We start from the raw sequence: 23,537 nt of genomic DNA, 5'->3' as shown, positions 1-23,537 counted from the left end.
TCGGTAAGCCTGACATCGGTAGTGGGCAAAATGCTAGAGTCCATTATAAAAGATGTAATAGCAGAGCACTTGGAAAACAGTGACAGGATCGGACAAAGCCAACATGGATTTACAAAAGGTAAACTGTGCTTGACTAATCTACTGGAATTTTTAGAGGATGTAACTGGTAAAATAGATATGGGAGAAGCAGTGGATGTGGTGTATTTGGACTTTCAGAAGGCTTTCAATAAGGTCCCGCATAAGAAATTAGTATGTAAAGTTAAGGCACATGGGATTGGGGTCAAGGTACTGACTTGGATAGAGAACTGGTTGGCAGACAGGAAGCAAAGAGTTGGAATAAACTGGTCTTTTCCGAGTGGCAGGCAGTGACTAGTGGGGTACCACAGGGATCGGTCCTAGGACTCCAGCTATTCACAATATATATTAATGATCTAGACGAGGGACCTAGATGTAATATCTCCAAGTTTGCAGACGACACAAAGCTGGGTGGGCGTGTGTGCTGTGAGGAGGATGCCGAGAAACTCCAGTATGATTTGGACAGGTTGGGTGATTGGGCAGTAGCGAGAGGGTTCGAGTAGAGGAACAAGGATGTCTTGCTGCAGTTGTACAGGGCCTTGGTGAGACCACACCTTGAGTATTGTGTGCAGTTTTGGTCGCTTTATCTGAGGAAGGATGTTCTTGCCATGGAGGGAGTGCAGCGAAGATTCACCAGACTGATACCTGGGATGGCAGGAATGACCTATGAGGAGAGATTGGGTCGATTGGGCTTATACTTGCTGGAGTTTAGAAGAATGAGAGGGGATCTCATTGAAACTTATAAAATTCTAACAGGACTAGACAGACTAGATGCTGGAAGGATGTTCCCGATGGTCGGGGAATCCAGAACCAGGGCTCACAGTCTAAGGATAAGGGGTAAGCCATTTAGGACAGAGATGAGGAGGAATTTCTTCACCCAGAGAGTGGTGAACCTGTGGAATTCTCTACCACAGAAGGCAGTGGAGGCCAATTCATTAAATATATTCAAGAAGGAGATAGATGTATTTCTTAAAGCTAAAGGGATCAAGGGATATGGGGAGAAAGCAGGGACCGGGTACTGAATTTGGATGATCAGCCATGATCTCATTAAATGGCGGAGCAGGCTCGAGGGGCCGAATGGCCGACTCCTGCTCCTATCTTCTATGTTTCGGTCCCCGCCACAAACTCCGCTCCCTGGCCACTGACTCCATCCACCTCCCGAACAGTGGGTGACCACCAGAAGGAAAAGGAGGACCAGGCAGGTAGTGCAGGAGTCCCCCCGAGTGCATCTCGCTCTGGTGAGGGCAATGGTTCCTCTGGGGAGTACAGCCAGAGCCAAGTTAACGGCACTAAGGGTGGCTCAGCTGTACCGGAGTGGGGGGAAATCATGAAAAGCAATAGCGATAGGGGATTCGATAGTTAGGGGAACAGACTGGTGTTTCTGCGGCTGCAGATGTGACTCTAGGATGGTATGATGCCTCCCTGGTGCCAGGCTCAAGGATGTCACTGAACGGCTGCCGGACAGGTGAACAGTCAGAGGTCGCGGCCCATATCGGTACCGACGACATAGGCAGAAAGAGGAATGAGGTCCTGCAGGCAGATTTTAGGGAGCTAGGAGAGAGATTAAAAAGCAGGACCTCAAAAAGGTAGTAATCTCCGGATTACTGCCGGTGCCACGTGTGAGCGAGGATAGAAACAGGAGGATAGAGCAGATGAATGCGTGGCTGGAGAGATGGTGCAGGAGGGAGGGATTTAGATTCCTGGGACATTGGGACCGGTTCTGACGGAGGTGGGAGCTGTACAGGTCAGACGGGTTACACCTCAACAGAGCCGGGACCAATATCCTCGCTGGGGGGTTTGCTGGTGCTGTTGGGGAGGGTTTAAACCAATGGAGCAGGGGGATGGGCACCAGGATGTAGCATTAGCCAGGAGAAACATGGTGCACAAAACAGTGGGAGATACAAAGGGCACTAGAGTAAGAAATAGTACGGTATTAGGTGGGGTCAGTCTAAGAGAATACTGTGGCAGAGCCACCAAGAGACTCTTGCAGTAATGTATATAATTGCCTTTAACGGGGGTTCTTTACCTTTAATTGTTTGCTTTGTATAAATAGCGCAGGTTCGGTAAAATGTCGATCCAGCGCGATGACGTCATCATGCAGGTCACGTGACGTTCCCAACGGCGGGAAACGTGATGACGTCAGAGGGGGAGGCGTTCTCTCTCAGTCCTCGTGGAACCAGTTTGAGTACAGACCTGTTTAGAGTTTCTCCTGCGTTTTTGTTTGAAACTTTTACCAGTTTGCATTAAACCTCATTTGGTTAGCTGATAGTCTCGATCTCAGTGCTTTCGTTAGGAATTTGACAATTCCTACAATACAAGAATGCATGTATTTAAACGCACAAAGTGTGGTAAGTAAGGTTGGTGAGCTGCAGGCACTAATAGCCACATGGGAATGTGATGTGGTGATAACGGAGACCTGGCTCAAAAAAGGGCAGGATTAGGTATTAAATATTCCTGGATATCAGGTGTTCAGGAAAGAAAGGTGGTGGTGTGGCAGTATTGATTAAAGGAGTATATTATAGTGCTCCTTGGAAAAGCCTCCTTGAAAAGGTACAACATCCCCACCGACACCTGGGAATCCCTGGCCCAAGACCGCACAAAGTGGAGGAGAAGCATCCGGGAAGGTGCCGAACACCTCGAGTCTCTTCGCCGGGAGCAAGCAGAAGCCAAGCGTAGGCAGCGCACGTCAACCCAAGCACCCCACCCACCCGCCCCTTCAACCACCGTCTGCCCCACCTGTGACAGAGACTGTAGGTCCCGCATTGGACTCATCAGTCACCTGAGAACTCATTTTTAATGTGGAAGCAAGTCATCCTCGGTTCCGAGGGACTGCCTAAGAAGAAGGAAGAAGGAGAATATTACAGTGCTGGAGAGAGAGGATGTCCTGGAGAGATCAAGGACTGAATCTATTTGGTTTGAGTTAAGAAACAATAGAGGTGCCATTACACTACTAGGTGTATTCTATAGGCTACCGACTAGTGGGGAAAATATGGAGGAGCACATTTGCAGGGAAATTACAGAGAGATGCAAGAACAATAGATTAGTGATAATGGGGGACTTCAATTATCCTAATATAGACTGGGATAGTAATAGTGTAAAGGGCAGACAGTAGGAAGAATTTCTGAAGTGTGTTCAGGAGAACTTTCTTGATCAGTACGTTTCCGGCCCAATGAGGAAGGAGGCATTGCTGGATCTGGTTCTGGGGAATGAGGTGCGTCAGGTGAATCAAGTTTCAGTAGGGGAACATTTAGGGAAGAGTGATCATATCATAAGGTTTAGGTTTGCTCTGGAAAAGGACAGGGAGCAATCTAGAGTCAAAATACTTAACTGGAGGAGGGGCCAATTTCAGTGGGATGAGAACAGAGCTGGCCCGGGTAAATTGGAATCAAAGATTGTCAGGCAAAACTGTAAATCGAACAATGGGCTGCCTTTAAAGATGAGGTGATTCAGGTACAGTCGAGGTACATTCCCACGAGGGGGAAAGGTAGGGCAAATAAAACTAGAGCTCCCTGGATGACAAAAGACATAGAGAGTAAGAAAGCAGAAAAAAGGGGGCGTATGACAGATGTCAGGTTGAGAATACATAGAAACATAGAAGATAGGAGCAGGAGTAGGCCATTCGAGCCTGCTCCGCCATTCAATGAGATCATGGCTGATCATTCAAATTCAGTACCCTGTCCCTGCCTTCTCCCCATATCCCTTGATCCCTTAAGCCTTAAGCAATATATCCAACTCATTCTTGAATATATTTAATGAACTGGCCTCCACCGCCCTCTGTGGCAGAGAATTCCACAGGTTCACCACTCTCTGGGTGAAGAAATTCCTCCTCATTTCAGTCCTAAATGTCCTACCCCTTATCCTTAGACTATGACCCCTGGTTCTGGACTCCCCGACCATCGGGAACATCCTTCCAGCATCTAGTCTGTCTAGGCCTGACAGAATTTTATAGGTTTCGATGAGATCCCCTCTCAATCTTCTAAACTCCAGTGAGTATAAGCCCAATCGACACAATCTCTCCTCATACGTCATTCCTGCCATCCCAGGTATCAGCCTGGTGAATCTCCGCTGCACTCCTTCCATGGCAAGAACATCCTTCCTCAGATAAGGCGACCAATACTACACACAATACTCAAGGTGCGGTCTCACCAAGGCCCTGTACAACTGTAGCAAGACATCCTTGTGCCTGTACTCGAACCCTCTTGCTACGAAGGCCAACATACCATTTGCCTTCTTAACCGTCTGCTGCACCTGCATGCTTACCTTCAGCGACTTGTGCACAAGAACACCCAGGTCTCTTTGCACTTCCCCTTCTCCCAATCTATTGCCGTTCAAATAATAATGTGCCTTCCTGTTTTTGCCACCGAAGTGGATAACCTCACATTTATCCGCATTATAGTGCATTTGCCATGTTTCTGCCCAATCACCTAACCTGTCCAAATCGTACTGGAGTTTCATGACATCCTCCTCGCAGCATACCCTCCAACCCAGCTTTGTGTCGTCTGCAAATTTGGAGATATTACATCCAATTCCCTCGTCCAGATCATTTATATATATTGTGAACAGCTGGGGTCCTAGGACCGATCGGTACCCCACTAGTCACTGCCTGCCACTTGGAAAACGACCCGTTTATTCCAACTCTTTGCTTTCTGTCCGCCAACCAGTTCTCTATCCAAGTCAATACCTTGCCCCCAATCCCATGTGCCTTAATTTTGCACGCTAATCTCTTATGCGGGACCTTATCGAAAGCCTTCTGAAAGTCCAAATACACCACATCCACTGGTTCTCCCTTATCTATTTTACCAGTTACATCCTCAAAAAATTCCAGTAGATTAGTCAAGCATGATTTACCTTTTGTAAATCGATATTGACTTTGTCCGATCCTGCCACTGCTTTCCAAGTGCTCTGCTATTACATCTTTTATCATGGACTCTGGCATTTTCCCCACTACCGATGTCAGGCTTACCGGTCTATAATTCCCCGCTTTTTCTCTGCCAACTTTTTTGAATAGTGGGGTAACATTAGCTACCCTCCAATCCATGGGTACTGTTCCAGAGTCTATCGAGTTCTGGAAGATGACCAGCAATGCATCTACTATTTCTAGGGCCACTTCCTTAAGTACTCTGGGATGTAGATTATCAGGCCCTGGGGATTTATCGGCCTTCAGTCCCATAAATTTTCCTAACACCATTTCCCTACAAATACTGATTTCTTTCAGTTCCACCCTTTCATCAGACCCTATGTTCACCGGTATTTCTGGGAGGTTATTTGTGTCCTCCTTTGTGAAGACAGAACCAAAATATGTATTTAGTTGGTCTGCCATTTCTTTGTTCCCCATTATAAATTCCCCCGATTCTGACTGCAAGGGACCTATGCTTGACTTCACCAATCTTTTACTCTTCACATATCTATAAAAGCTTTTACAGTCAGTTTTTATGTTCCCTGCAAGCTTACTCTCATATTCTATTTTCCCTTTCTTAATTAATCCCTTTGTCCTCCTTTGTTGAATCCTGAACTGCTCCCAATCCTCAGGATTATTGCTTTTTCTGGCCAATTTGTATGTCCTCTCCTTGGATCTTATGCTATCCCTAATTTCCCTTGTTACCCACGGTTGAGTCACCTTTTTTGTTTTATTTTTATGCCAAACTGGGATGAACAACTTCGGTAGTTCATCCATTCGATCTTTGAATGTTTGCCATTGCCTATCCACCGTCAACCCTTTGAGTGCCATTCCCCAATCAATCCTACCCAACTCACTCCTCAGACCATCGTAGTTTCCTTTATTTAAATTGAGGACCCTTGTTTCTGAGTCAACTACTTCATTCTCCATCTTAATGAAGAATTCGATCATATTATGATCGCTCCGACCCAAGGGGCCTCGTGCAACAAGATTGCTAATTAATCCTTTCTCGTTACATAATACCCAGTCTAAGATGGCCTGATCTCTGGTTGGTTCCTCGACATACTGGTCCAGGAAACCATCCTGTAAACACTCCAAGAATTCCTCCTCCACAGTATTGTTACCAATTTGGTTAGCTCAATCTATATGTAGATCAAAGTCACCCATGATGACTGCTGTGCCCTTATTGCACGCTTCTTTAATTTCCCTTTTAATGCCATCCCCAACCTCCGCCTTACTGTTTGGAGGTCTATATACCACTCCCACTAATGTTTTTTTCCCCTTAGTATTTCTCAATTCTACCCATACAGATTCCACATCATCAGAGCTAATATCCTTCATTACAATTGTGTTAATCCCTTCTTTAACCAGTAATGCTACCCCACCTCCCTTTCCTTTTTGCCTATCTTTCCTGAATATCGAATACCCCTGGATGTTGAGTTCCCAGTCTTGGCCATCCTTGAGCCACGTTTCCGTTATCCCAACCAAATCATATTCATTTACCTCTTTGCGCAGCCAATTCATCCACCTTATTACAAATGCTCCTCGCATTAAGACACAAAGCCTTCAGGCTTGTTTTTTTAACGCTCTTAGACCTATTAGAATTATTATTTACTGTGGCCATGTTTGATTTAAACCGTTGATTTCTCTGGCTGCCACTTAGTTTTTCTCCTTCCTATCTTTTGCTTTTATCCTTGTTTCCCTTTCCTCTGTCTCCCTGCTCAGGTTCCCAATCCCCTTCCATTTTAGTTTAAACCCTCCCCCACAGCACTAGCAAACAAACCCCCTAGGACATCGGTTCCAGCCCTGCCCAGGTGCAGACCGTCCGGTTTGAACTGGTCCCACCTCCCCCAGAACCGGTTCCAATGTCCCAGGAACTTGAATCCCTCCCCCTGGCACCATTCCTCTAGCCACATATTCATCTGAAGTATCCTTCTATTTCTACTCTGACTAGCACGTAGCACTGGTAGCAATCCTGAGATTACTACCTTTGAGGTCCTGTTTTTTAATTTACCTCCTAACTCCCTATATTCCACTTTTAGGACCTCATCCCGCTTTTTACCTACATCGTTGGTGCCTATATGCACCACGACAACTGGCTGTTCACCCTCCCCTTCCAAGATGTTCTGCAGCCGCTCGGAGACATCCTTGACCCTTGCACAAGTGAGAACCAGGCTGAATACAGAAAGTTCAGTGGGGAAGTGAAAAAGGAAATAAGGACAAAGAGAGTATGAGAATAGACTGGCAGCTAACATAAAAAGAAATCTGAAAGTCTTCTATAAGCATATAAATAGTAAACGGGTAGTAAGAGGAGGGGTCGGGCCGATTAGGGACCGAAAAGGAGACCTACGCATGGAGGAAGAGGGTAAGGCTGAGGTACTAAATCAGTACTTTGCATCTGTCTTCACCAAGGAAGATGCTGCCATAGACATAGTGAAGGAGGAGGTAGAGGAGATACTGGATGGGCTAAATTTTGATAAAGAGGAGGTACTAGAAACGCTGGCTGTGCTTAAAGTAGATAAGTGACCATGGCTGGATGGGATGCATCCTAGGATGCTGAGGGAAGTAAAAGGTGGAAATTGCGGAGGTACCGACCATAATCTTCCAATCCTCCTTGGATACGGGGGTGGTGCCAGATGACTGGAGAATTGCAAATGTCACACCCTTGTTCAAGAAAGGGTGCAAGGATAAACCCAGCCGCTACAGGCCAGTCAGCTTAACCTTGGTAGTGGGGAAGCGTTTAGAAACGATAATCGGGACAAAATTAACAGTCACTTGGATAAGTGTAGATTAATTAAGGGAAGCCAGCACGGATTTGTTAAAGGCAAATCGTGTTTAACCAACTTGATTGAGTTTTTTGATGATGTAACGGAGAGGGTTGATGAGGGCAATGTGGTTGATGTAAGTGGGGAAAATGCTAGAGTCCATTATAAAGATGTAATAGCAGAGCACTTGGAAAACAGTGACAGGATCGGACAAAGTCAACATGGATTTACAAAAGGTAAATCATGCTTGACTAATCTACTGGAATTTTTTGAGGATGTAACTGGTAGAATAGATAAGGGAGAACCAGTGGATGTGGTGTATTTGGACTTTCAGAAGGCTTTCGATAAGGTCCCACATAAGAGACTAGCGTGCAAAGTTAAAGCACACGGGATTGGGGGTAAGGTACTGACTTGGATAGAGAACTGGTTGGCAGACAGGAAGCAAAAAGTTGGAATAAATGGGTCTTTTTCCAAGTGGCAGGCAGTGACTGGTGGGGTACTGCAGGGATCGGTGCTAGGACCCCAGCTATTCACAATATATATTAATGATCTAGACGAGGGAACTAGATGTAATATCTCCAAGTTTGCAGACGACACAAAGCTGGGTGGGCGTGTGTGCTGTGAGGAGGATGCCAAGAAACTCCAGTATGATTTGGAAAGGTTGGGTGATTATACTGCATTTGCCATGCATCTGCCCAATGTGGATAAATGCGAGGTTATCCACTTTGGTGGCAAAAACAGGAAGACAGATTATTATCTGAATGGCAATAGATTGGGAAAAGGGGAAGTTCAACAAGACCTGGGTGTCCTTGTGCACCAGTCGCTGAAGGTAAGCATGCAGGTGCAGCAGGCAGTTAAGAAGGCAAATGGTATGTTGGCCTTCATAGCAAGAGGGTTCGAGTACAGGAGCAAGGATATCTTGCTGCAGTTGTACAGGGCCTTGGTGAGACCACACCTTGAGTATTGTGTGCAGTTTTGGTCGCCTTACCTGAAGAAGGATGTTCTTCCCATGGAGGGAGCTCAGCTAAGATTCACCAGACTGAAACCTGGGATGGCAGGAATGACATATGAGGAGAGATTGGGTCGATTAGGCTTATACTCACTGGAGTTTAGAAGAATGAGGGGGGATCTCATTGAAACTTATAAAATTATAACAGGACTGGACAGACTAGATGCAGGAAGGATGTTCCCGATGGTCGGGGAGTCCAGAACCAGGGGTCACAGTCTAAGGATAAGGGGTAAGCCATTTAGGTCTGAGATGAGGAGGAATTTCTTCACCCAGAGTGGTGAACCTGTGGAATTCTCTACTGCAGAAGGCAGCAGAGGCCAATTCATTAAATATATTCAAGAAGGAGTTAGATATATTTCTTAAGGCTAAAGGGATCAAGGGATATGGGGAGAAAGCAGGGACAGGGTACTGAAATTGGATAAACAGCCATGACCTCATTAAATGGCGGAGCAGGCTCAAGGGGCCGAATGGCCTACTCCTGCTCCTATCTTCTATGTTTCTATGATGTGGTGTACATGGACTTCCAAAAGGCATTTGATAAAGTGCCACAGCCATGGGCTTCAACTTTGCTGGCAAGCCCATTACTAAAAGGGACAGTGGCTGCATGGATATGAAATTGGCCTAGTGACAGGAAACAGAGAGCAGTGGTGAACGGTTGTTTTTCGGACTGGAGGAAGGGACACAGTGGCGTTCCCCAGGTGTTGGTTCTAGGACCACTGCTTTTCTTGATATGTTCTGGATGAGCAAATATTTTCTCCAATTAAATATTGAGAAGACCAAAGCCATTGTTTTCGGTCCCCGCCCCAAACTCCGTTCCCTAGCCACTGACTCCATCCCTCTCCCTAACACCTGTCTGCGGCTGAACCACACTGTTCGCAACCTTGGTGTCATATTTGACCCTGAAATGAGCTTCTGACCACATATCTGCAGCATAACAAAGACCGCCTACTTCCACCTCCGTAACATCGCTCCGTAACATCGCCTCAGCTCATCCGCTGCTGAAACCCACATCCGGGCCTTTTGTTACCTCTAGACTTGACTATTCTAACGCACTCCTGGCTGGCCTCCCACATTCCAGCCCACGTAAACTTGAAGTCAATCAAAACTCGGCCGCCTGTGTCCTAACTCGCACCAAGTTCCGTTCACCCATCACCCCTGCTCGCTGACCTACATTGGCTCCTGGTTAAGCAACGCCTCGATTTCAAAATTCTCATCCTTGTTTTCAAATCCCTCCATGGCCTTGCCCCTCCCTATCTCTGTAATCTTCTTCAGCCCCACAACCCCCCGAGATATCAGCGCTCCTCTAATTCTGCCCTCTTGAGGATCCCTGATTACAATCACTCAACCATTGGTGGCCGTGCCTTCTGTTGCCTGGGCTCTAAGCTCTGGAATTCCCTGCTTCAACTTCTCCGCCTCGCAACCTCTCTTTCCTCCTTTAAGACGCTCCTTAAAACCTACCTCTTTGACCAAGCTTTTGGTCACCTGCCCTAATTTCTCCTGTGACTCGGTGTCAAATTTTTTTTGTCTTACAATCCTCCTGTGCAGCGCCTTGGGACGTTTTACTACATTAAAGGCGCTATAGAAATACAAGTTGTTGTTGTTGATATGTATCAATGACTTGGACTTGGGTGTACAGGGCACTATTTCAAAATTTGCAGATGACACAAAACTTGGAAGTATAGTGAACAGTGAGGATGATAGTGATAGACTTCAAGAGGACATAGACAGACTAATAGACAGGATTCGAGTACAGGAACAAGGATGTCTTGCTGCAGTTGTACAGGGCCTTGGTGAGACCACACCTTGAGTATTGTGTGCAGTTTTGGTCGCCTTATCTGAGGAAGGATGTTCTTGCCATGGAGGGAGTTCAGCGAAGATTCACCAGACTGATACCTGGGATGGCAGGAATGACGTACGAGGAGAGATTGGGTCGATTGGGCTTATACTCGCTGAAGTTTAGAAGAATGAGAGGGGATCTCATTGAAACTTATAAAATTCTAACAGGACTAGACAGACTAGATGCAGGAAGGATGTTCCCGATGGTCGGGGAGTCCAGAACCAGGGGTCACAGTCTAAGGATACGGGGTAAGCCATTTAGGACAGAGATGAGGAGGAATTTCTTCACCCAGAGAGTGGTGAACCTGTGGAATTCTCTGCCACAGAAGGCAGTGGAGGCCAATTCATTAAATATATTCAAGAAGGAGTTGGATATATTTCTTAAGGCTAAAGGGATCAAGGGATATGGGGAGAAGGCAGGGACAGGGTACCGAGTTTGGATGATCAGCCATGATCTCATTGAATGGTGGAGCAGGCTCGAGGGGCCGAATGGCCTACTCCTGCTCCTATCTTCTATGTTTCTATGTATTCAATCTTTCCTTGCAGCTGAAATTCTCTAGTCCTGGCAACATCCTCGTAAATGTCCCGTCTCAAGCAGTCACATCTTTCCTGCAATGGGGATGACCAGAACTGCACGCGGTGGCCTAACTGGTGTTTTTGTACCGTTCAAGCAGAACCTCCCTGCTCTTACATGATAGAGAGGCACTGCCCCTTTAATACCTGGAGACACATAGAAACATAGAAGATAGGAGCAGGAGTAGGCCATTCGGCCCCTCGAGCCTGCTCCGCCTTTCAATGAGATCATGGCTGATCATCCAAACTCGGTACCCTGTCCCTGCCTTCTCCCCATATCCCTTGATCCCTTTAGCCTTAAGAAATATATCCAACTCCTTCTTGAGTATATTTAATGAATTGGCCTCAACTGCCTTCTGTGGTAGAGAATTCCACAGGTTCACCACTCTCTGGGTGAAGAAATTCCTCCTCATCTCTGTCCTAAATGGCTTACCACTTATCCTTAGACTATGACCCCTGGTTCTGGACTCACCGACCATCGGGAACATCCTGTCTGCATCTAGTCTGTGTAGTCCTGTGAGAATTTTATAAGTTTCAATGAGATCCCCTCTCATTCTTCTAAACTCCAGCGAGTACAAGCCCAATCGACCCAATCTCTCCGCATACGTCATTCCTGCCATCCCAGGTATCAGCCTGGTGAACCTTCGCTGCACTCCTTCCATGGCAAGAACATCCTTCCTCAGAAAAGGCGACCAAAACTGCACACAATACTCAAGGTGTGGTCTCACCAAGGTCCTGTACAACTGCAGCAAGACATCCTTGTTCCTGTACTCAAACCCTCTCGCTACGAAGGCCAACATACCATTTGCCTTCTTAACCGCCTGCTGCACCTGCATGCTTACCTTCAGCAACTGGTGCACAAGGACACCCAGGTCTCGTTGCACTTCCCCTTCTCCCAATCTATTGCCATTCAGATAATAATCTGCCTTCCTGTTTTTGACACCAAAGTGGATAACCTCGCATTTATCCACATTATATTGCATCTGCCATGCTTCTGCCCAATCACCCAACTTGTCCAAATCATACTGGAGTTTCTCGGCATCCTCCTCACAGCACACACGCCCACCCAGCTTTGTGTCATCTGCAAACTTGGAGATATTACATCTAGTTCCCTCGTCCAGATCATTAATATATATTGTGAATAGCTGAGGTCCAAGGACCGGTCCCTGCGGTACCCCACTAGTCACTGCCTGGCACTCGGAAAAAGACCCGTTTATTCCAACTCTTTGCTTTCTGTCTGCCAACCAGTTCTCTATCCAAGTCAATACCTTGCCCCCAATCCCATGTGCCTTAACTTTACACGCTAATCTCTTATGCAGTACATTATCGAAAGCCTTTTGAAAGTCCAAATACACCACATCCACTGGTTCGCCCTAATCTATTTTACCAGTTACATCCTCAAAAAATTCCAGTAGATTAGTCAAGCACGATTTACCTTTTGTAAATCCATGTTGACTTTTTCCGATCCGATCACGGTTTTCCAAGTGCTGTGCTATTACATCTTTTATAATGGACTCTAGCATTTTCCCCACTACCGATGTCAGGCTTACCGGTCTGTAATTCCCCGTTTTCTCTCGACCACCTTTTTTGAATAGTGGGGTAACATTAGCTACCCTCCAATCCATGGGTACTGTTCTAGAGTCTATCGAATTTTGGAAGATGACCAGCAATGCATCTACTATTTCTAGGGCCACTTCCTTAAGTACCCTTGGATGTAGATAATATCTATGTTTCTATGTATTCAATCTTTCCTTGTAGCTGAAATTCTCAAGTCCTGGCAACATCCTTGTAAATCTCCCGTCTGGAGCACAGTCACATCTTTCCTGCAATGGGGCGAGCAGAACTGCACGCAGCACACTAGCCAGTGGCCTAACTGGTGTTTTGTACAGTTCAAGCAGAACCTCCCTGCTTTTACATGATACAGAGCGAGGCACTGCCCCTTTAAATACCTGGGGGCCACCATTCCCCTTTAAATGGCCAAGCAATCATTTTTTGGGAAAAGGGGCCGCAGTCCCCTTTGACTCACCCCCCTCTCGCCCACCACAAATACTCACAAGAGAGAGAAGGAAGAATGCTGGTCTTTGTCCCAAGTGGCTGCCCACCAAAATGTTCACAGCACCAGGGCTCTTTGTTCTGGATAAAAGTCGAAAAGAGAAAAGGTTCACTTATTTTTAAATGAATGCAATTGATCAATAGCCTCCCCTTCCCTTTAACAGCTCCTGCAGACAATGAAAGCAGGAAGCGGCGCACGCAGCCCACCGAGGTCCCGCCTCCATCCCTCCGGCACCGCCATTGGCTGGAGGACCGTCAGCCAGGCCGGACCTCCCAGCGTGTTCCGCGCTCCTGATTGGCGGGCGCCTCGCGTCAATCAGCCCCCCCTCCGCTTACGCGCTGACGCGTGCACGCAACGCCCAGGGGGGTCGTTTGGATCGGCGCACGCAGCCCACCGAGGTCCCGCCCCCCTCCCTCCCGCGCCGGCATTGGCTGGAGGACCGTCAGCCCGCCCGGACCTCCCAGCGTTTTTCGCGCTGCTAATTGGCGGGCGCATCGCGTCAATCACACCCCACCTTCGATTACGCGCTCACGCCAGCACGCAACAAGGTCGGTTGGATCGGCACACGCCACCGCAAGGTAAAAAAAAGACACCCCACACAAATGAGGAACAACAATAATAATAACAATCGCACTTTAGTGGGGAGGAGGTTGGGGGAATTAATGAGTGTTTTCAATTTGTTTCGGAAATAAAAAGATTTTGAAAAGCTTCCCAACGGTGTGAGGCGGGCTGCGCATGCGCTCCAGCCAGCCTTGGACTCCCCCACGTGGGCCGCGCCCGGACACGCCCACTTCCCTTCCCCTGCACCAATCACAGCGCGGGTAGGCGCTTCTATCAATCGTCACCTGTCAATCACCCTCCCTTCCCCTGCACCAATCACAGCGCGGGCAGGCGCTTCTATCAATCGTCACCTGTCAATCACCCTCCCTTCCCCAATAACAACAGAAAATGCTGGAAAAACTCAGCAGGTCAGACAACATCCGTGGAGAGAAATTTGAGTTGACGTTTCGGGTTGGGCCCTTCCTCGAAACTGGAAAGAAAAGAAACTAGATCGATGGCAGGGCTGCGATCGGACAAAAGAATAAAAGAAACAAAAGAAGTAAAAGAGATTAGAAGCTAGACGAGATGGTAATAGGCTGGGATTAGGTGTAAAGTGTACTGGCAGGGCAAAAGATAGCTGCCAGGTGTGAGAGTGAAACAAAAGGAAAGGGGGGAGGAGAGGGGTGTGTGAGAGTGAAACAAAAGGAGGGGAGGAGGAGGGAGAGGAGGGAGGAGGAGAGGGAGGAGGAGAGGGGGGAGGGAGGAGGAGGAGAGGGGGAGGAGGAGGAGGAGAGGGGGGGGGAGGGAGGAGGAGGAGAGGGGGGGGGGAGGGAGGGAGGAGGAGAGGGGGGGGGAGGGAGGGAGGAGGAGAGGGGGGGGGAGGGAGGGAGGAGGAGAGGGGGAGGGAGGGAGGAGGAGAGGGGGGGGGGGAGGGAGGGGAGGAGGAGAGGGGGGGGGGGGAGGGAAGGGAGGAGGAGAGGGAGGAGGAGGGAGGAGGAGAGGGAGGAGGGGGGAGGGAGGAGGAGAGGGAGGAGGGGGGAGGGAGGAGGAGAGGGAGGAGGGGGGAGGGAGGAGGAGAGGGAGGAGGGGGGAGGGAGGAGGAGAGGGAGGAGGAGGGGGAGGAAGGAGGGAGAGGGGGGAGAAGGAGGGAGGGAGAGGGGAGGGGGAGGGAGAGGGGGGGAGGAGGAAGGGGGGGGAGGAGGCAGGAGGAGGGGAGGGGAGGAGGAGGAGGCAGGAGGAGGGGAGGGAGGGAGGGGAGGAACAATTACAAGAGAAAATGAAATGGGGGCCGAGCTTATGATCTGAAATTGTTGAACTCGATATTGAGTCTGGAAGGCTGCAGACACCCTTCCCCCTCGTGGTGTCGATTGACAGCGGTGTCGGCCAATGAGGTGCAGGAAGGGGCGGGACCAGGGCCAGGACTGACAGCAAGCCTGAACTAACTCAATTAAATACCTGCATGCAGCCAAAAAAAACTTTTATTTAATCAGCCAAAAACAGCAAAGCAAATAAGGTTTGCTGAGTCAGCAAAGCAAGCAAAGTCTATTTTAGAAACATAGAAACATAGAAGATAGGAGCAGGAGTCGGCCATTTGGCTCCTCGAGCCTGCTCCGCCATTCAATGAGATCATGGCTCATCATCCAAATTCAGTACCCTGCCCCTGCCTTCTCCCCATATCCCTTGATCCCTTTAGCCTTAAGAAATATATCCAACTCCTTCTTGAATATATTTAATGAATTGGCCTCCACTGCCTTCTGTGGCAGAGAATTCCACAGGTTCACCACTCTCTGGGTGAAGAAATTCCTCCTCATCTCTGTCCTAAATGGCTTAACCCTTATCCTTAGACTGTGACCCCTGGTTTCTGTGGCTGTAGACGTGACTCCAGGATGGTTTGTTGCCTCCCTGGTGCCAGGGTCAAGGATGTCACTGAATGGCTGCAGGGCATTCTGAAGGGGGAGGGTGAACAGTCAGAGGTCGTGGTTCACATTGGGACCAACGACATGGGTAGGAAGAGGGATGAGGCCCTGCAGCAAGAATTTAGGGAGCTAGGTAGCAGATTAAAGAGCAGGACCTCAAAGGTTTTCATCTCTGGATTACTCCCGGTGCCGCGTGCTAGTGAGTATAGGAATAGGAGGATAGAGCAGATGAATGCGTGGCTAAAGAGTTGGTGCAGGAGGGTGGGCTTTAGTTTCCTGGATCACTGGGTCTGCTTCTGGGGAAGGTGGGACTTGTACAAGTCGGACGGGTTGCACCTGAACCAGAACGGGACAAATATCCTTGCGGGGAGGTTTGCTAGCACTGTTGGGGGGGGTTTAAACTAACTTGGCAGGGGGATGGGATACAGAGTGGAGCTATAATAGGGGGTGATGTACAGCCAAATATAGAGGAAAAAACAAGTCAGCTTGGAAGGCAGAGCAAATATGTAACAGCACAAGGGAGTAGGGCAAGGCTGGATGGCACTTATTTTAATGCAAGGAGTCTTGTGAATAAGGTGGATGAACTGAAGGTGTTGATGAACACATGGGAGTATGATATTGTTGCTATCATGGAGACATGGTTGAGGGAGGGGCAAGACTGGCAGCTCAATATTCTGGGGTATAGAATCTTCAGGCGAGACAGAGGGGGGGGTAAAAGAGGAGGGGGTGTCGCAATATTAATTAAGGAGTCAATTACTGCTGTAAGGAGGGATGATATATTAACAGGTTCCTCTAATGAGGCCGTATGGGTAGAACTTAAAAACAAAAAGGGGGCAAGCACTTTGCTGGGCGTGTACTATAGGCCCCCAAACAGTCAGGGGCAGATAGAGGAACAGATATGTAGGCAAATCTCAGAGAAGTGTGCAAATAATAGGGTTGTGGGGGACTACGGTCTCCCGCGTAAAGAAATAGGCAACACCGCGAGCTACAAGAAATAGGTCTTTACTCCAACTCTCACAATACAGCACTGAATTCGTGAAGCCCGCGAACCTGTGATGACTCACGGATTGGTCCCCTGCTGGAACCTGATTGGTTTTCCTTCTCTCAGTAGCAGGCAAGTCTGAACGTGCCTTATTCCTCTCAGCTTGCAACTGTCTTGCGGGGGGAGGGGAATACAGCAGTTAAAAGGGGATTATACAGGTTTATCTACATACACACAGTGTTTCCCCAATGTGGCAACGCCACTTACGCCCCCCCCAGAATCCTCGTTAACTGTAAAAGACAGTCTCTGCGGCGGTTTGACCAAGCGGCCGTAGCGGCTGTAGTAGACATCTGGCGTGTGAGGATGGCTGTCTGGGAGGTCGGCCGGTTGGTTCGTCGGTTGGTCTGGCGGCTGGTCTGCCGGTGGGCTAGCTGGACGGGCTGCCGGCGAAGGTGGGGCGGCGGCCGGGAAGTAAGGTTCTGGCGTGTCTTGGTCCTCTTGTGGGGCCGCCGCCAACGCGGGAGGTCTGCCCCGCCGTGGGGGAAGAGCCGGCCGAAACGGGAAGCTGAGGTCCAGGTGCGTCGGTTTGAGGCGGTCTACTGAAATAAGGTCCGGCTTCCCGCCGACGTCGATAAGAAAAGCTTTGTCCCCCGTCTCCAATACTGGGAAGGGGCCGGTGCATGGTGCCTGCAGCGGGCCTCTGTGCGCGTCCCGGCGCACGAAGACGAACTCCGCATGTCGTAAGTCTCGAGGCACGTAGGACGGCTGCGGGCCGTGTTGCGAAGTGGGCACTGGACGGAATTGCTGGGCCGCGTCCTGGTGCAGGGAAAGCTGTCTGTCAGCCGACCACGGCTCCGTTGTCAGGGGGAGGAAGTCGCCTGGTACTCTGAGCGGTTGGCCGTAGACCATCTCGGCCGCGGAGGCGCGGAGGTCCTCTTTGGGTGCGGTGCGCAATCCCAGGAGAACCCAGGGTAGTTTGTCGATCCAGCTGGTGTCGGCCAGGCTGGCGTGGAGGGAGGCTTTCAAAGAACGATGAAAGCGCTCGCAGAGCCCGTTGGCCTGCGGGTGGTAAGCTGTTGTCCTGTGCAACTTGGTGCCGAGGCCGGCGGTGATGGCATTCCACAAGTGGGAGGTGAACTGGGGGCCTCTGTCCGAGGATATGTCGGTCGGCACGCCGAACCGGGCCACCCATGTCGAGACGAATGCTCGCGCGACGTCGGTCGTGGTGGTGGAGGCGAGGTGAACCACCTCGGGCCATCTGGTGGTGCGGTCGACGATCGTGAGCAAGTGTGTAATACCGTGCGATGGCGGCAAGGGGCCTACCAGATCGACGTGGACGTGGTCGAAACGCCTCTCGGGCACCGGGAAACACTCCAATGGCGCCTTGGTGTGCTGCTGGACCTTAGCGCGCTGACACGCCACGCATGTGTTGGTCCAGTCTCTCACATCCTTGTGAAGTCCAGGCCAGACGAACTTGGTGGACATAAGTTTCTGAGACGCACGCATCCCTGGATGTGAGAGGCCGTGGATGATGTCGAAAACTCGCTTGCAGCAGGCGGATGGGACGACCGGCCTAGGCGAGGGGACTGAGACGTCGCACAGGAGGGTTGTGCCGGCTGCGTGGAAGTGGATGTCGGCCAGGGTGAGGCTGGTAGTTGACGTCCTGAGGGCCTGGATCTCTGCATCGGCGGCCTGGTCTCTCACCATGCTGGCGTAGTCGACGCCCAGGTGCACTGCGTGGAGCGAGGGTCTTGAGAGGCAGTCGGCCACCAAATTGTCCTTGCCGGCGACGTGGCGGATGTCCGTGGTGAACTCCGAGATGAAGTTGAGTTGGTGCTGTTGGCGCGCGGACCAGGGTTCGGTTACTTTGGCCATGGCGAAAGTGAGCGGCTTGTGGTCCACGAATGCGGTGAACCGCCGGCCTTCCAGGATGAAATGGAAGTGCCGGATTGCCAGGAACAGGGCCAGGAGCTCTCTGTCGAATGTGCTGTAGGCCTGCTCGTTCTTGTGCAGCTTGTCGGCTGAAAAATGCCAGTGGCTGCAACGCGCCTTCGACCCACTGTTGCTGGACGGCGCCGACGGCGTAATCCGAGGCGTCCATGGTGAGGGCGGTCTTGGCGCCTGGGATGGGGTGGGCCAGTAGTGTGGCATTGGCCAAGGCGCTTTTGGTCTGGTGGAAGGCTGTCGCCATCTCGCTGGACCAGGTGAGTTGCTCTTTGCCCGTTTTGCCCCTGGTGGCTTCATAGAGGGGGCGCATGAGTGCGGCGGCCTTGGGCACGAACCGGTGATAGAAATTGACCATCCCCAAAAATTCCTGCAGCGCCTTGACCGAGGTGGGCTGGGGGAAGTCCGCCACCGCCTGCACCTTGGAAGGTAGGGGAATGGCGCCCCTTGGCGAGATTCTGTGGCCGAGAAAGTCAATTTGGGCTGCTCTGAACTGGCATTTGGCCGGGTTGACGATTAGCCCGTGTTGGCTGAGGCGCTGGAAAAGGGAGCGCAAATGCGCGATGTGCTCGGCCTTGCTGGTGCTGGCCATGAGGATATCATCCAGATAGACGAACAGGAAGCTCAGGTCCCGTAGGACGGAGTCCATGAGCCGTTGGAAGGCCTGTGCGGCGTTCTTAAGCCCGAAGGGCATGCGCAGGAACTCGAACAGTCCGAAGGGGGTGATGACCGCCGTCTTCTGGACGTCTGCGTGGTGGACGGGGACCTGATGGTAGCCGCGAATCAGGTCAACCTTGGAAAAGACGGACTTTCCTGCTAGGTGTGCCGAGAAGTCTTGGATGTGCGGAATGGGGTATCTATCGGGCGTGGTGGCATCGTTGAGCCGTCTGTAGTCGCCGCAGGGGCACCAGCCACCGCCCGGCTTGGGCACAATGTGGAGGGGGGACGACCAAGGGCTGTTCGAGCGGCGGATGATGCCCAGTTTTTCCATCGTGACGAATTCTTCCTTGGCCACCGCCATCTTGGCTGGATCCAGGCATCTGGCTCGAGCGAACACTGGTGGTCCCGTAGTGGCGATGTGGTGCTCGACCCCATGCTTGGCTGCCGCGGCTGAGAAGGTCGGTTGTGTGAGCCTCGGGAAATCTGCGAGTAAGCGGGCGTAGTCGTCATGCGCCGGGGTGGAGCAGGACCCGACGAGGGCCGGGCTGTTGCTCTGCTGGCAGGCCAGTGAAGCGAAAGTTGCTGCGTCGACCAGGCGCCTGTCGCGGACGTCGACCAGGAGTCCGTGGGCGCAAAGAAAATCGGCGCCCAGCAAGGGATGTGCCACCGAGGCCATCATGAAATCCCACGTAAATTGCTGGCCGTTGAAACAAACCTCAGCCCGTCGCTTTCCGAAAGTAGCAATGGCTGCGCCATTTGCCGCCACGAGGGGTGGGCCACTGCGGCCTGCCTGGATGTCGAGCTGGGAGGCAGGAATTATGCTGCATTGGGCTCCGGTGTCGCAAAGGAATCTGCGCCCTGAAAGAGAGTCGGTTATGTACAGCAGTTTACCTGCGGTGCCGATAGCCATCGTGGCGGCGGGGGTGCAGTCAAGCGGGCCTAGGCGGCGGCGCGGGGCTGGTGCGTTGGGCCGGGTGGCCATCTTGGTTTGATCGAAAGAGCAGGGTGCTCTGCAGCATTGGGCCTTGTGGCCGAAACGCGCATGGTAGTAGCATAGTTCTGCGGCCTGGCGTGGCGGCGCGCGCTCGGTGGTGTCGGGGAGCCTCGCGGCTGCACAGCCGAGTTGGGCGACGGCGAAGACTTTGTCCGCGGCGGCTGCCAGTTGTACGCAGTCCGTGATCGGGGACCCCGCGAGGGCAGTCTGTACCTGCTGAGGAAGCAGGCTGAGGAAAAGGGCCCGAAACAAGAAGCACTGCGGTTCAGAGCCCAGGAGTGCAAGCATCCGGTTCATCAACTGGGTCGGGGTAGAATCGCCGAGGCCTGGTAGTGAGAGAAGCCTGCGGGCCCTCTCCTCCTTGGACAGGCCGTAAGCCTGCAGCAAGCGGCCCTTAATGGTTGAGTACTTGCCGGTCTGTGGTGGGTTCCCCAGCAGGTCGAGAACTTCGGCGGCGGTAGAGCTTGCTAGTGCTGAGACTACGTGGAGGTACCTTTCTTCATCATCTTGAACCCTGCGAAGGGTGAATTGGGCCTCCGAGTGCGCGAACCAAGCTGGTGCTTGGTGTTCCCAGAAGGTGGGGAGCTTCAAGGATGCGGCGCCGGCCGACATCAGGCTGCTGCTGGTTGCCATCGGGTCGTTGCTGGCCTCTATGGGGCTGCGTGAGTCGGGGGCTTCGGCCGCCGACATTCGGGGTCATCAATGTGGGGGACTACAGTCTCCCGCGTAAAGAAATAGGCAACACAGCGAGCTACAAGAAATAGGTCTTTACTCCAACTCTCACAATACAGCACTGAATTCGTGAAGCCCGCGAACCTGTGATGACTCACGGATTGGTCACCTGCTGGAACCTGATTGGTTTTCCTTCTCTCAGCAGCAGGCAAGTCTGAACGTGCCTTATTCCTCTCAGCTTGCAACTGTCTTGCGGGGGGAGGGGAATACAGCAGTTAAAAGGGGATTATACAGGTTTATCTACATACACACAGTGTTTCCCCAATGTGGCAATGCCACAGGGTAATAATAGTGGGGGATTTCAACTTCCCCAATATTAACTGGGATAGTCAGAGTGTGAAAGGCTTAGAGGGTGCAGAATTCTTAAAGTGCATCCAGGAGAGCTTTTTCAGCCAGCATGTAGAAAGTCCTACAAGAGAGGGGCGGTACTGGACCTAATTCTAGGGAATGTGGCCGGGCAAGTGGTAGAAGTGTTAGTAGGTGAGCACTTTGGTGACAGTGACCATAATTCGGTGAGATTTAAGGTAGTCATGGAAAAGGACAAAGATGGGCCAGAAATAAAGGTTCTAAATTGGAGGAAGGCCGATTTTAATATGATAAGGCAGGATCTGGCCAAAGTGGACTGGGATCAGCTACTTATAGGAAAATCCACATCAGGGCAGTGGGAGTCTTTCAGAAAGGAAATAGAGAGAGTACAACGCCAACATGTTCCCGTAAAGGTCAAGGGTGGGACCAACAAGCCCAGGGAACCCTGGATGTCAAGGGACATACAAGTATGGTTTAGGAAAAAAAGGGAGGCTTTTGGCAGATACAAAGGACTAAAAGCAGTGGAAGACCTAGAGGAGTATAGAAGGTGCAGGGGGGTATTTAAAAAAGAAATTAGGAGAACAAAGAGGGGTCATTAAAAAACACTGGCAGGCAAAATAAAGGAAAATCCCAAGATGTTTCATTAGTATATTAAGGGCAAGAGGATAACCAGGGAAAGAGTAGAGTCCATTAGGGACCAAAGTGGCAAGCTGTGTGTAGAGCCAGAAGATGTAGGTGAGGTTTTAAATTAATATTTTGCATCTGTGTTCACTATGGAGAAGGATGATGCAGGCATAGAAATCAGGCAGGGGGATTGTGATATACTTGAACAAATTAGTATTGAGAGGGAGGAGGTACTAGTGGTTTTAGCGGGTTTAAAAGTGGATAAACCCCCAGGCCCAGACGAGATGTATCCCAGCCTGCTGTGTGAGGCAAGGGAGGAGATTGCAGGGGCTCTGACACAAATTTTCAGAACCTCTCTGGCCACAGGGGAGGTGCCAGAGGACTGGAGAACAGCTAACTTAGTACCATTATTCAAGAAGGGTAGTAGTAGGGATAAACCAGGGAATTACAGGCCAGTGAGCCGAACATCAGTGGTAGGGAAATTATTGGAAAAAATTCTGAGGGACAGAATTAGTCTCCACTTGGAGAGGCAAGGATTAATCAAGGATAGTCAGCATGGCTTTGTCAGGGGGAGATCATGTCTAACTAATTTGATTGAATTTTTTGATGGGGGTGACTAGGTGTGTGGATGAGGGCAGTCCAGTTGATGCAGTCTACATGGACTTCAGTAAGGCTTTTGACAAAGTCCCACATGGGAGACTGGTCAAGAAGGTAAGAGCCCATGGAATCCAGGGCAATTTGGCACATTGGATTCAAAATTGGCTTAGTGGCAGGAGGCAGAGGGTGATGGTCGAAGGTTGTTTTTGTGACTGGAAGCCTGTGTCCAGTGGTGTACCACAGGGTCTGGGTCCTTTGCTGTTTGTAGTGTACATTAATGATTTAGATATGAATGTAGGAGGTATGATCAGTAAGTTCGCAGATGACATGAAAATTGGTGGAGTGGTAAATAGCGAGGAGGGAAGCCTCAGGCTACAGGAGAATATAGACGGGTTGGTTAGATGGGCAGCACAGTGGCAAATGGAATTTAACCCTGAAAAGTGTGAGGTGATGCATTTTGGGAGGACTAACAAGGGAATACACAATGAATGGTAGAACCCTAGGAAGGACAGAGGGTCAGAGGGACCTTGGTGTGCATGTACATAGATCCCTGAGGGCAGCAGGACAGCTAGATAGGGTGGTTAAGAAGGCATATAGGATACTTATATTCTATGCCTCGGCTAATGAAGGCAAGAGCAGGGAGGTTATGATGGAGCTGTACAAAACGCTAGTTAGGCCACAGCTGGAATACTGTGTGCAGTTCTGGTTGCCACACTATAGGAAGGATGTGATTGCATTGGAGAGGGTGCAGAGGAGATTCACCAGGGTGTTACCTGGGTTGGAACGCTTCAGCTATGAAGAGAGACTGGACAGGCTGGGGTTGTTTTCCTTAGAGCAGAGAAGGCTGAGGGGGGACCTGATTGAGGTGTACAAAATTATGAGGGGCATAGGGTAGATAGAAAGGAACTTTTCCCCTTAGTAGAGGGGTCAATAACCAGGGGGCATAGTTTCAAGGTAAGGGGCAGGAGGTTTAGAGGGGATTTGAGGAAAAAAAATTTCACCCAGAGGGTGGTTGGAATCTGGAACTCACTGCC

At 50.4% G+C, this 23,537-nt stretch overlaps 1 pseudogene across 1 annotated transcript in view; it reads right to left on the bottom strand.

The window, feature by feature from the left end:
- Positions 1–13,369, bottom strand: part of LOC147093407 (uncharacterized) — a 66,865-nt pseudogene extending 53,496 nt beyond the window's left edge. Inside the window, exon 1 of the transcript XR_015074703.1 lies at positions 13,210–13,369. The product of XR_015074703.1 is annotated as an uncharacterized LOC147093407 (transcript). The remainder of the gene's footprint in view (positions 1–13,209) is intronic.
- Between the last annotated feature and the right edge of the window lie 10,168 nt (positions 13,370–23,537).

Source organism: Somniosus microcephalus, unplaced genomic scaffold (assembly GCF_052327205.1).
Source record: "Somniosus microcephalus isolate GS21.2 unplaced genomic scaffold, FLI_Smic_1.0 unresolved_chr1, whole genome shotgun sequence".
Lineage (NCBI taxonomy): Eukaryota > Metazoa > Chordata > Chondrichthyes > Squaliformes > Somniosidae > Somniosus > Somniosus microcephalus.
This window is presented reverse-complemented; position numbering and strand designations above follow the sequence as displayed.